Raw genomic sequence first — 13,408 nt, forward strand, 5'->3', positions numbered from 1 at the left:
AGGAACTGGTTAAAAGAAGGTGAAGTGGCCGGACCGGTTTGGCTCAGTGGATAGAGTATTGGCCTGCGGACTGAAAGGTCCCCGGTTCGATTCCGGTCAAGGGCATGTACCTTGGTTGCAGGCACATCCCCAGTAGGGGGTGTGCAAGAGGCAGCTGGTCGATGTTTCTCTCTCATCGACGTTTCTAACTCTCTGTTCCTCTCAATTCCTCTCTGTGTAAAATCAATAAATATATATATATATTTTTAAAAAGGTGAAGTGTTTAGCCAAGAAAGATATAAACATAACCCATAGATACAGACAATAGTGTGGTAATGGCCAGAGGGAGGTTGAGCGGGAGCTGAATGGAGGTGGGCAAAGGGGGAAGAGGGATGGGGACATCTGTAATAGTGTGAACAATAAAAATAAAGTTAAAAATTCCTAATCTCTTCATCTCAATATAAGCATTCCGCTGTGTTTAGGAAAAACTTTCTAATGATTAGTTGTACTCTCTGAAATTAGAATGGACTGCCCATAAAGGTAAGCAGCCCTCCATCATTAGAGATATTCAAGCAGTGACTGGACAACCACTCCATGTGGATGATGCAAAGACAATGAAAGCATCTGATAAAGGACCAAACCAGATGACTATCTAGGGTTACTGAGATTCTATGATGCTGGAAGGTCTCATGGTAAAGTATTTAGGAAAATATTTCTGGAGCCTAGATGCAGGTAGGCTGGAGGAGGAGAGACTGAAAGCAGAGATAATAATTGGTTAAGAGGTACCTATTCTGAGGGCTACAACTATTTTCACCTCCAGCCCTCCTTGAATCCCAAAATTACAGTCGAAAGTAGCTTTGATGGTTGCCTAATTTCCCTCCCTGGTGATCTGATGCTTAATTTCCCTCTGCAACCTCCTTGTAAAATAGTTATCTTGTATCTGCTTAAATACCTCCAGTAATGGGAAAATTTGTCCTTTCAGAGTAAACTATTGCATAATATTTGGTCATCTTGAATCATTATAAAGTTCTTCCTTAGTTTGAGTCTAAATATGTTTTCCCATAGCATCTGCCCTTTGCTCCTGATGGCTCCCTCTTACAAAACAAAACAATATTATGAACCTTCCAATATTTGAAAATTGGATCCAAACTACAGCATCACCATGTTGATCCATTCTCCACATTAAACAGCCCCAGTAGCTCATATACAAGGATTTTTAAGTCTTCTCACACTTCTTGTCTCACTCTTCTGTGCATGCTCCATGTTGCTAATGCCTCCATTCATGTGTGGTGTTCAAGGCTAAAGATAGTCCTCCACTGTGGTCTAATGAACAGAGAAGAGAACACAACTGTAACCTCCTTCATCCTAGCACCAAATGCATTAGCATTTGGGGCAGTTGGTATAAAAAATATTGAGCTTACAGGCACCTCAAGACCTGAAACCTTTTCACACAGGTCTTTACTAAGTCATGTCTCTCCTACCTTGCACTCAAGCATTTGGTCTTGACAAACTCAACGATGAAATTTTATATTTCATTTCCCCAGTTCACTATGGTCTCTTGGGGTCTTCCAGAAACCAGCTTCATGTCATTTACAGATTTGATCAGCATTCCCTCAATGTCCTGATCCAGGTTGTTAATTAAATTGTTGGACAGGTCAGGGACCTCCCTCCAGGCTGACAAAGATTCATTAGTCACCAGCTGTCCTGTCCACACCCCACATCTTCCCTTCTTATCTATAAGGGCATCTCACACCAGGACATTCTTAAACAAAATAAGATTGTATTCTGAAATCCTCTTTGGAAGCAAGTGAGTGAGAGGTAAGGGAGCAGAGAGGGGAGGAGAGAAATTTGACCTCAGTTCCCATGATGAATCCCATGCTTCCGTCTCCATGAAGGAATTTGCAACCAGCAGCTCAAGTAAGTTACAAGAACTGAAGGAATTTGCAACTAGCAAGTTACAAGAACTGAATTTAGGGTCAGAAAACTTGCATTCATACCCATCTCTGCTTCTTTCTAGCTGTATGACCTTGGACAAGTTGTTTAACTTTTCTGAGTATGTTTGCTTATCTATAAAACCAGGATGGTAACACCTACCTCACAGGGTTTTTGTGAGGATTAAATGGGGAAATGGATGTTAATGTGCTTTGTAAACTATAAGCACCATACAAATGTAACACATCATTATTATTTATTGAATGCCCACAATGTCACCAATATAGGGTATAAGGAGGGAGGAAAAGGGTAGATAAGCTGTACGTAAGAAAAAAGATAAGCGAGATATGGTCCTTTTCCTTGGGTAGCTCTTTTGTAGAGGAGATATATTCACAAAATAATTATAATATAAATTAGAAAAATAGGACAAATTGTGGTACCGGTAATTTGGAAGAATGAGAGGTCCCTTCAAACTGGGGGAAATTAAGGAAGGCTCCATGGAGCTCTGTTCCTTGACAAGGGGCATGGATCCAACAGAAATGGCTGAGAAAGGACAGCATTCCAGGTGGAGGAACCTAGGAATGGAATTATTGGAGCGCTTCAGGTGCTGGAAGCAATCCTGTTTACCTGTAAGAGACCATGAGGCTGGTCAGCCACATCACAATTTTTTAAATTAATTTCTTTATTGATTAAGATATCACATATTTGTCCTCAACCCCCCATCCCAATCCCCCCCCCCAATGTCTCCACCCCCCTATTGTCCTTGACCACTGGTTAGGCTCATAAGTGTGCACATAAGTCCTTTGGTTGATCTCTCCCTTATATCCCCACCCTCCCTTTGAGGTCCAACAGTCTGACCCATGACTCCTTATCTCTAGGTCTGTTCTTGTTCATCAGGACATCACAATTTTTGTAGACGTGGTCATCCCCAGCACAACAAGTTAAAGAATTCAGTCCCTCATAAGGAAACCTGCATTTAAGCAGAGCCTCCCAGGTCTCACGTCTGTTACTCTTCAGCTGACCTCCTTGAAGAAAAACAACTCTTCTGTAGGCAAGAGGCATGTGGAAAAGTTCCAGGATAAAAAGTTCCAGGAAATCACATTTTTCCTTATCTGCAACTGAGAATTTAAGTTTCCAGGAAGGGCAGAGACAAAGACCTCATTTAAATCCTAGGAATCTTCAGGTGGAAGTAGCTCTAGGTTAAGGACTCAGGCGTTTTCACTGAAGGAGAATTATTCACCATATTTGAAAGGCTTCTTATTCAATTCCACGTGAGAAGCAGAAAGGAAGAGGGAAATAGTTCAAGGGCTCTCAAGGTCCATTTTTGCCGGTTTCTTTGGATTTATGGTTATAATTTGGTGCCACCTGGTGTTAGAGACAGACTATAACACACTGGTATAGCTGCCTCCTTCCTAAACTTAGAGCTCTGTACTGCCACCCAGCAGCATTTAGGGATGGGTTAGCTTCCTGCCAGGGGTTAGAGCCAACAATTCAGAGACACTCTGCTGTCTGGATAATGGAAGAGAAGGGGGAGAAAGGGGAAGTGTTGCTCCAGGCCTCATGGCAGTCCTTTCCTCTTCCTCCAAAGCTTCTATTTTCCTCAGAGTGCCCCTGGGAATGTGTATTTTCCCCAAGTACTACAGGATTGGGTTTGTCCTGTCCCCTCTCTCCACCCCCCACCCCTCACACATTCTCATGATAGCTTGCATTATCTGTAAGAAATGATACAAGATATTTCTTTCATATGTGACCAATAGAAATTGTTGTAAGCCTTCGGGTGCCCAATGGGTCTGTTTCCCATGAGCTCAGGTTTAAAGTGTTACATTCTGAATGAGCTATACTGTTCTAGAATGACTGAGCCCAAATTCCTTGAGAAATCTGCTCCCTGAGGCTATATTTAGCCTTCCGACGGCCCTTCTAAAAAATTAGGGGAGGGAGAACCAGGGCCTCAGAGACTAGAACAGATGGTGGCCCCCTTTTCCTCAAACCACTTTTCTGAATAGATTCAAAGTAGTCAGTGAAACTAATATCAAATTGGTCACAATAGATTAATAGTAGAGGTTAGGGTAAGAGGATGGCTCAAATTGGAATGACCATTGCTGAGTAAGAACAAGACTGAAGTAGTGAAAAAGTTAATCCTTCTTCCACTGCCTCCTTTCTCAAGTCCCCTTGAAGTGCCCCACTCTCTCAGGCATAGCCTTTTCAGGCTCTTCTGCAGTCAAATGCTCTACCACTGAGCTATACCCCCCTTTTCAGGCTCTTCTGAATGCCTATTCCCAGTTTGGAGTATAGATAGTGGGTGTGAGCATGAAAATGACCAAGGGCCAAAGGAAAGAATTAGCTAGATTAGAAGGCTTCAATCTTGGATCACTACTTTTATATGTCCTGGCTCTTCCATGTGATAGATTAAATAGAGAAGTAGACCTAGACCGGAGATCGGGATGGCAGGACACACACACAGGCTTTATTGGAGGGAAGGGTACCCCTGACGGCTACTTCCACGGAGAGGAGGGAAGAGAGCGAGCGAGGGGCTTACAAGCACTTTTAAGGATAGGAGGCAGAGCTTAGGGCACTCAGCACACACTGATTGATTAGGGACCTAGGGACTTAGGAATGGGGGGGGGGGGCTTAGGGTATTTGGCAGGTGCTGATTGGTGGTTCAGAGCTCAGGAATGTCTGGCAGCAGGTGGGGTTTATGTCTGTCCATCATCTGAAGTAAGGGAGGATCTATCACCATGGTCCCTACTATACAGGGAGGCATGAGTAGAGGTCTTCTGGCAGAACAAGAAGTTAACATAGTCCTTTTTATCCTGTACTTTGGATAAATTTTTAAAAGGTAACCTTTTCTAAGAAACTGAATGACAAGAATATACATTTCTTATCTTACCCTGGATCGATAGAAATCTAACTGTAGGTCCGTTTATCTGGTGCAATGCACAAGGCACCCAAACAAGTCCTTTTTTGGCCAGAGCCAACTATAATATAAAAACAAGTGAAAGGTCAGAGGTTATGCCAAGCTGCCTAGACTTTATCCTGACATAGATCTGGTGAGATTGGTTCAGCCAGGTGGAATCGGCTTCCCATGTTGCCCCTTGCTTGCCATGTGCTCCCTTCTACAGTCACCTTGGCCCTTGAGCTCTCCCACCCTCCCCTGCTCCCTAAGAGCAAAGAGCCCCAGTGAAACTCTACCTCTTCACACATTCTTTTGGTTATGTTTTAGGACACGTGTTCTGACAAATACAAGTGTGTTTAATAGTCTGACTGGGGGGAAAATTGGATTCGAGATTGCTTCTGAAAATCTGGATTCTATGGTGGCTGTTGCTATTATTCTCACTAGCATTTTGGTTAGTGTCCTAAAGTGGCTGAGTGACCTTGATGGCAAACGCCATCTTTCTAAGAAACCTGCTGGCGCTGCAACAGATTCCTCTGCAGCTTGCTCTGTCTTTTCCTATTTCAAAGCCTTTAGACCGCCCACCGAGACCCCTTTTCCGGCTGAGAAGCCAGGCAGGCTCTCAGATCATTTGTGGAGCAGATGTGATTGACATGATCTGTATCTAATGAATGCTCATCTCCTTCCCAGCTCAGATTACTAGTTCCATTCTCTTTCCCAGTTTCTTTTTGATGACTCATCCTTCAAATTCTTAGCTCGCTCGGCTTCCTAATACCCACCCGCCCGTCTTTTCTCCTTTGGCTCCTAATTGCCCCCACCTTTGGAAGAACCGGTTTTGTGGAACCTATCGTGTATAGTTTTTACAGTGTACTTTAAACATATAGAAACAAACAAAACAAAACAAAACAAAACAAAACAAAATTTCCGCCCAGAAAAGAGGCGGTTCCTTTCCTTATAAGGATCTTGTCTCTGTGCTTGAGCTTTCCCTTTCACAGGATGGGGGTGGGTGAGGGGGAAACGCCAGCAGGGCTTCTGCCTCTGTTTCCAGCTCAACTCCAAACCCCAGCCAGCTTTGAGTCCCCAGCAAAGGTCAAGCTGCCCCACTCCAACACCGGCCTTGCTAAGGGAGGAGTCCAGAGAGGCACAATTAGGGTAGAAAGTTTCCAACATTTCTGTGGGTCTCTTGGGCATCTGCATCAAGTATAAAACCATTTTGCTGGGGACCTCAGTCCTGAAGAGGAAACAGACATTGAAGTCATGAATGGGGGCCAGCATGCGGGGGGCGGGGGGGGGGGGGGTTTGAGAGAAGGGAGAGCAAAAACAAGCAGGGGCCTGAGACTGAACTAAGAAGGTGTCCTAGACCCAGTCCATTTAAACAGGTGAATAAACGGACTTCCACCTGAGCAAGGGTTCATTGCCACGCTGTGCCCAAGCAGGTCCTCACAGCACGCATTCCTGGACAAGATCAAGTGAAGCCAATAGAAGTTCTATAGTGTTGTAATGTACCCTGCGAATCACACAAGAACGCCTCAAGAAGTCGAATTAAGTAGCCATATTTATTTCATAAGCCAGTGAATATGAGGGGGCAAATGCTCTCTAAATCTCTTAGTGCCCCCTTGGCCAAAATATCAGACTTATATAGGCAAATATCACAAAGGTATTGATTACATCTTGAGGTTTGGGATGAGGAACCTGGTTTGCAAAAAGCAGTTACAGAAGCTAAATTGAGCAAGTTAGTTATCTACAAAGATTAATTATAGTTGCAGGTCTTGGGACCACTGAGTCAACAGAAACACATTATCTGGAGCCGCTGAGGCAATTCAGAGTAATTTTGCTGTCCTGATCTCCAGGTGCAGAGTAATGTGTTTCGAAAGACCAGTAAGATCACAATCAATGGGATATTCAAACCACAATTAATGGCGTATTCAATCGAACGGGATAACTTATAAGTTCAGAAAACCAAAATAACTTTTCTATTATTTTAGCAAGCAAATAATTACAGAAACCAAATCAGCAGGGTTAAAATATTAAACAGTAATTTTACCCAAGTATGGTAGGAAGTTGCAAGTAGCTGACTAAATTTGTCCCCTTTGGGCACTTGTAGGCTAAGTTGCTCTTTCATACTCACACAATCATCACCACTTCTGTTTCTTATGCCGCAGCATAAGCAGCATAGAAGTGGTGATGATTTCAAACCTATGATTGAAAGCTTCCAGTTTTGCCTAGGTTTAATACTGCCTTACTTGTACAGGGTTTGCACATAGTGGGCACAAAACAAATTCTCTGAGTCTGAATATAATATCTAAACTAAAGACTCAGAGATCACCCAATCTGCAAGTACTCTGACTCAGGCTTGTCATGGGAGGAAGCTTTTGCACTTTTGTATTGTGTCTATGGGAGAAAAGAGTACTTTGAAGCTTGGGGAAACAAAATAAATGTAGGCACCTTCCTTTGCTATTCTCTCCTAGCCAGCCCAGCTGGTGGCCCCTTGGCTAAATCCTGTCTACAGCTCACTTGCATTGTCCAGGCTTGCCCCTCTGGTCTCTGAGAGGAATGTAGCCAAAGAAGAGGAAAGAGGCGACATGCTTTCTGCCCCTGCTGGGGTGAAGAGTAAGTGGAGACACAATCTCCTCTGCTTCCCAGTTTCTACTTTCACCTCCTCTTCTTCATCTTCATCTCAGAACAATTCTGAAGTATTTCTCTGTCACATGTTCTGTATGTCCTCATTAGTTTACACAGAATCCTAGCTCTGACATTTAAAGATAACAAGGGCTGAGTGATGACAGATCCTCCCTCCCCCCAACTCCTGCCCTTCTCTGGTGGAGTATGGCCTTACTGGCATCTGCCCGGACATCCCTGAAACATTGAACCACCAATCAGCACATGCCGAGTGCCTTGGGGCCCACCCCTTCCTGTTCCTCTCTTCAAAAGGCATCTCCACCATTCCACATGTTGCTGTTCTCTCTCCAGTCTGCAAGGCGGCCTGGTTGGGTCCCTCCTCCTCCTCCCCCTCCTCTAATCCTGGTTTCTCTACCTTCTCCGTAATGAATCTTGCTCGTTACTTCGGAATAAACCTCCTCTTTAACATGTCTTGGTCTCTGACTCCCGTTTCCTCTTTTCTCCCCATGGCTTGGGACCCTCAGCCTTCTCCCCCCCCCCCCCCAGTAGCATTAGCGGTGCTAATTCCTGGTGATTTTTTCAGTATCTCTGTCCAAAAACTGCAGCCCATGTCAGAGATTACCTCTGGGCATAGCCCTCTGGGCTTCTCAAGGAGAGGATCCAAACCTGGGGAGGCAGCGAAGACAATCCTGCTCCCCCTGAGTTCTCTGGCCTTTTGGCATCCATCCAGACCCCAGAAAGTAGAGGAGACATCCTCTACTGTCCCTCAGGTTCCCCATTTGTAGCCTTGGCTCAATGACTGGGATGCTAGTCCTTAGCCTTTTGCTACCCGACCCCAAGAATTAGAATGGGCAATCACCAAAGACACCTCCAAGGTGTCTCCTCACCAATCTGGCTACTTCTGTAACGAGGCATAGCCTCAGTATGAATTGGACTAGGTCCAGATGATCTGAAAGCAGGACTTAACATCCTCACTGACATCAGTAATTTCTGCCGATGAGCCGGGAAGTGGCCAAAGGTCCCACATGTCCAGGCTTTTCTATCTGTGCTCCCTTCCCTCCCTCTGCTCTTTCTGTTCCACAGCCCAAGTTCTCCTAGCTTACAAGAAACCCCCTCAGCCAAAACCGGTTTGGCTCAGTGGTAGAGCGTCGATCTGCGGACTGAAAAGTCCCAGGTTCGATTCTGGTCAAAGGCATGTACATTGGTTGCGGGCACATCCCCAGTAGGGGGTGTGCAAGAGGCAGCTGGTCGATGTTTCTCTCTCATCGACGTTTCTAGCTCTCTATCTCTCTCCCTTCCTCTCTGTAAAAAATCAATAAAATATATTTTTTTAAAAAAAGAAACCCCTTCAAACTGGTCCTCAACCCCTCTCTGTCTCTAACTCTTTTGACTCAGCCCCACCTCTCTTGCTCCTGCTGCCCCACTTTCTGTCCTCTCTTTCTCCTCCTTCTTCACCGCAGCTGCCCCTTTCCTGGCCGCCCCTTCCCTTCCCTGCGGTTGCCACCGCTGTGGGAGCCACGGTTGCCACCTCAGGCCGCAAGCCCAGCAGAAGTAACTGCACAGTACAAGAACCATCTGCCCATTGTCCGGCCAGCCGCTCCAAATAGCTAAGTGAGATTTCTGTTTTGATTTGCGCCATCTTGACATGGCAAGTCCCACCCCTCTCTGGCCACATGGCCTGCCATTCCCATGGGGACAGCCATTTTGAACCAGCAAGTCCCACCCCAGCAGGTCCAGCCTGGTGTGGCCACCCACTGCTGCGCTCCTCCTCCTCCTCCTCCAGCCCACAGCTCGCTGCCTGCTCCACCACCACCTTCCCAAACCCAGGTCCAAGATCTGAACATGGCATTTAAGGTTTTAATGCCTGTGAGGAGCAGGCAGAGTAAGCCTGCCTTTGACAGAAGGTGAGCCTGCAAACCCAAGCCTTGCTAGCTATGAGGCTGACGGAAGCCATGCATGGTCCAAAGAGGACCGTGCATGGTGGGGGTGCAATGAGAGGATGAATGCCACCTGCAAGATGCTTCAAGTGTGGAAATGAAGACCATTGGGCAAAGCCATGCCCGAGCCCCTGGCTCCAACCAAGCTCTGCCCAGCCTGCAGTAAAAGTGACATGGAAAAGTGATGGGCCCTCTGCATCTGAGTGTAGAGGGGCCCCACTTCCAGGTCACAACATGCCACTGGCCATGCTGGAACTGGCTGAAGACTGAAGATGCCTGGACTCAACGACCCCCATCACTCTCGCGAGCCCAGGGTAATGCTCAAGGTAGAGGGTAAGCAGGTCTCCTTTCTGGTTGATATGGGAGCTACCTTCTCTGTCCTGGCCTCCTTTTTCCGGGCCACTCTTCCCTTCCATGATCTTGGTCATGGGTATTGATGACAAAAAATCTGCTCTGGTCTCAGCGCCTTCTCACTCTGCCCTCTCCCCCACTCCACCCTTCCTAGAGAACAACTTTCTTGCTGGCACAGGCTTATCAGAAACTTAGATCTCTCTCTCACTAGGAAAAAGTAGCAGTTTTTAAAAATTCAAGCAGTTAGAGGCCTGGAAACAGGCTTCAGGGCCTGAACCCTCCTCCCCCTGCCTTTTCTAAATATTTTAAATAGCATACAATATTGAAACATTAATTGCTAGGCATGTTCAGAAAAATTTAATGGAAGGTATGTAGGAAGAAAGAAAGGAGTTCTGAAGTTAACTGTTGACAAAATTGTAAAAGGACCTACTATACCAGGCCACTAAAGAAACACCAGTAAGCCCCCTCTCTTCACTCTACCTTGTTCGCCAGGCTTTTTCCAAACTCTGGGATACCTTTCTGGCATACCCCTCCCCCTCTCACTCTGCCCCACCCTCCTCTCTGCTCCCCCCCTCTCTCTCTTTAAAAATATATATTTTATTGATTTTTTTACAGAGAGGAAGGGAGAGGGATAGATAGCTAGAAACATAGATGAGAGAGAAACATCTACCAGCTGTCTCCTCCACAACCCCCCACTGGGAATGTGCACGCAACCAATGTACATGCCCTTGACCGGAATCGAACCTGGGACTTTCCAGTCCGCAGACCGACGCTCTTTCCACTGAGCCAAACTGCTTTCAGCTGCAAATGACTTTTTAATTGACACCTCATGCATGTCAGACAGCGCCTGGCCAGACCTCCTATCCATGGCCCTGACCAGAATCCGGGCTACACCAAGGAGCCCCACTTTCTTAAGTCCTTTTGAACTTATCTTCCATACCTGCCCTTACTCAGGCAACTGCTCCGGGAACACACTGACAGCTCCAGGTCCAGAAAAAGCAGCAAAACCAGAGAAGTGACACTGTGGCAGCCTCAGGACCAGTTTTTACCTCCCAAGTGACTCTTGAAACTTCACCAAACAGTCCCTTGGGGAAACCATGCTGCCACACCCTCATCCAGCATGGAAAACACCCCCTGTTTTTCGCTCGCTCACCCCATGTCTCCTCCCATCATTAGGCCCATTGGTATATATTCCTTTAATTTTGTTCTTTAGCCCATTTCTCATGTGCTGTTTCACTAGTATTTTGCAGAACAGAATGCAAGCTTTCACCAACCAGAAGGTGGGAGAGATCTATTAGCCCCTGAATTCCTTGAGACCCCAGGTTCCCTAATGACGCCCCCCTCTCAGCAGGAAGTAGCTACGGAAAACAGACCTTCACCCCCTGACTTTGCCCAGACTCTCAATTTTTTAAATATCACCAAAAGCCTGGAATGATAGATCCTCCCTCCCCAAAACTGGTGGGCGGAGCATGACCTTACCCATCAGCCGCCCGGATATCTCTGAGACATTGAACCACCAATCAGTGAGTGCTGAGTGCCTTGAGGCCCACCTCTTTCTGTTCCTCCCCTCAAAAGGCATCTCCACCACTCCACAAGTTGCTGTTCTCTCCAGTCTGCGAGGCAGCCCGGTTGGGTCCTTCCTTCTCCTCCCCCTCCTCTAATCCTGGTTTCTCTACCTCCTCCATAATGAATCTCGTTCATTACTGCAGAATAAACCTCTTTAACATATCTTGGTCTCTGACTCCCGCTTCCTGCCCCTCAAACCTTATAAGTGATACTGGAAACCCAGTACAATGGGAGGGAGAGCAGGCTAATGTATAAAATGTTTAATCCAGAGATGTTCACACTAGTGACACATCTGGGGGCCAGTGTGATTTGGGGCAAAGAAGTCAGGATAAATGCATGTAACTGTGTTGGAAAATGGGAGTGGGCAATTGTGAGCATATAGATCTCTAAGCAGATTGGGAGAGCTATTGGCTCTCACTTGCAAGGGATTCATGAAGGAATTGGGATTTCAGAAATGGCTGAGTGACAGAACCAAATGGCCATATGGTATTTGCATATGAGGTGGGAGTGGAATTAACAGATGAAATAGATTTGATCAGGAAAGCTTGAATTACTTGTGACTAATGACGCCCTAATGATGCCCCTCCCCTCTCAACACTTGTTTGTTGGGTATCAACTCTATCATAGATATCAGTAACATAAAAATAATAATGATAGCAAATAGTTATTGGGTATTTACTATGTGCCAGGACTGTGTTAAGCACATTATCTTATTTAAATCTTAATTGACCCAATGATGTAGATAACATTATTGGGCCCCTTTTGCAGATAAGCAAACTGTGGCTCACAGAGATTAAGTGACTTGCCCCCAAGTCACACAACTGGCTGTAAGTGCAAGAGACTAGATTTTAATCTAGCCTGTTAGAGTTTAGAGCCCATGAATTTAATCAGTGTGCTCTACCTAATCTTCTAGTTGGATAATAATAAAATGGGATGCCTTTAGTGGCTGGGGAAGCTGGAACAGGGCTTTTGAGAGCAGGACAATGTAAAGCAGAAGATCCCAGAAGCAGCAGCAGAGCCCCAAGCCAGCTATGAGAACAGGCAGGTAGAGCAAGCATCTGGGTAACCAGGATGCAGCAGACACTCAGAGGAAGCCCAAACAGGCAGATAGTTGGCAGACAGGGTATTTAGCAGCTAGTGGCAGAGGTTCTGACATGAGTCCCGGGCTTCCAGAGCAGAATGCCAGATGTCAAAAGGTCTGGCTAGAACGATGAAGCATTACTCTTGAGAAGATTAAGGTGCCAGATAGGGCATCAAGGTAGGACTAAGGAGCGTGGGACACCAGAATAGAGGCCTAAGATAGGGGCTTTTATATAAGAAAATAGTCAGTTAATATATACTAGTATGCATATATATATTTGTTGTTATTAATACTCACTAGAGTAGGGGTGTCGAACTCAATCAGAGAAGGGGCCAAAATCTAAAATCCAGCCTACATCGCGGGCCGAATGGTTTACTGAACAGTCATAAACTGTCATTGTGATGGAAACGCAGCGGAGTGCAGTGATGACAGCGCGGTGCAGGCCACATTGCAAGGCCTGGCGGGATGGATTTGGCCCGCGGGCCTTGTGTTTGACACATGTGCACTAGAGGATATTTTTTCATTTTTTTTTAGGGAGAGTTGAAGAGAGAGGGAAGGACAGAGAGAAGCATTGCTATGAAACACATGCCAAAACTGGTTTGGCTCAGTGGATAGAGCCTCGGCCTCAGGACTCAAGGGTCCCAGGTTCGATTCCGGTCGAGGGCATGTACCGGGTGGGGGGTGTGCAGGAGGCAGTTGATCAATGTTTCTAACTCTCTGTCCTTCTCCCTTCCTCTCTGTAAAAAATCAATAAAATATATATATTAAATATATATATATATATATATATATATATATATATATATATATGAAAGATCTTCCCAGACCAAAAAAAAAGCTAAAATAGTTTATTCCCACCAAGCCAGTATTATTAGGAATGTTAAATTTAATAAGAAGAAATATGAATAATATTGTAAAATGGCAACAACTATATACCTATCAATAATTACTTTAAATGTGAAATAATTAAATGATCCAATCAAAAGACAGGGTGGCTGAATTGATAAGGAAACAAGACTCATATACATGCTGCCTAGTAGGGACTCACTTCAG

This window comes from Pipistrellus kuhlii, unplaced genomic scaffold (genome assembly GCF_014108245.1).
Source record: "Pipistrellus kuhlii isolate mPipKuh1 unplaced genomic scaffold, mPipKuh1.p scaffold_m20_p_40, whole genome shotgun sequence".
Lineage (NCBI taxonomy): Eukaryota > Metazoa > Chordata > Mammalia > Chiroptera > Vespertilionidae > Pipistrellus > Pipistrellus kuhlii.